We start from the raw sequence: 1,115 nt of genomic DNA, 5'->3' as shown, positions 1-1,115 counted from the left end.
GAGGGGCTGTGGAGGGGGTGGGAGGGGGCTGTGGAGGGGTGGGGGAGGGGCTGTGGAGGGGGTGGGAGGGGCTGTGGAGGGGGTGGGAGGGGGCTGTGGAGGGGGTGGGAGGGGCTGTGGAGGGGTGGGGGAGGGGCTGTTGAGGGGTGGGAGGGGGCTGTGGAGGGGGTGGGAGGGGCTGTGGAGGGGGTGGGAGGGGGCTGTGGAGGGGGTGGGAGGGGGCTGTGGGAGGGGCTGTGGAGGGGGTGGGAGGGGCTGTGGAGGGGGTGGGAGGGGGCTGTGGAGGGGTGGGGAGGGGCTGTGGAGGGGGTGGGAGGGGCTGTGGAGGGGGTGGGAGGGGGCTGTCGAGGGGGTGGGAGGGGCTGTGGAGGGGTGGGGGAGGGGTTGTGGGAGGGGCTGTGGAGGGGTGGGGGAGGGGCTGTGGAGGGGTGGGGTAGGGCTGTGGAGGGGCTGTGGGAGGGGCTGTGGAGGGCTGGGGAGGGGCTGTGGAGGGGTGGGAGAGGGGCTGTGGAGGGGGTGGGGGAGGGGGCTGTGGGAGGGGCTGTGGAGGGGTGGGTGAGGGCTGTGGAGGGGCTGTGGAGGGCTGTGGAGGGGGTCGGAGGGGGCTGTGGGGAGGGGCTGTGGAGGGGGTGGGAAGGGGCTGTGGAGGGGTGGGGAGGGCTGTGGAGGGGGTGGGAGGGGGCTGTGGAGGGGTGGGAGAGGGGCTGTGGAGGGGGTGGGGAGGGGCTGTGGGAGGGGCTGTGGAGGGGTGGGGGAGGGGCTGTGGAGGGGTGGGGAGGCTGTGGAGGGGCTGTGGAGGGCCTGTGGAGGGGTGGGAGGGGGCTGTGGGAGGGGCTGTGGAGGGCTGTGGAGGGAGGTGGGTGGGAGGGGGCTGTGGGAGGGGCTGTGGAGGGGTGGGGAGGGGCTGTGGAGGGGTGGGGGAGGGCTGTGGAGGGGGTGGGAGGGGGCTGTGGAGGGGTGGGAGAGGGGCTGTGGAGGGGGTGGGAGGGGGCTGTGGAGGGGTGGGGGAGGGGGCTGTGGAGGGGGTGGGGGAGGGGCTGTGGGAGGGGCTGTGGAGGGGTGGGGGAGGGGCTGTGGAGGGGTGGGGGAGGGCTGTGGAGGGGCTGTGGAGGGCT

This window comes from Lissotriton helveticus, chromosome 5_1 (genome assembly GCF_964261635.1).
Source record: "Lissotriton helveticus chromosome 5_1, aLisHel1.1, whole genome shotgun sequence".
NCBI classification, from domain to species: domain Eukaryota; kingdom Metazoa; phylum Chordata; class Amphibia; order Caudata; family Salamandridae; genus Lissotriton; species Lissotriton helveticus.
Note: the sequence above shows the minus strand (reverse complement) of the source record.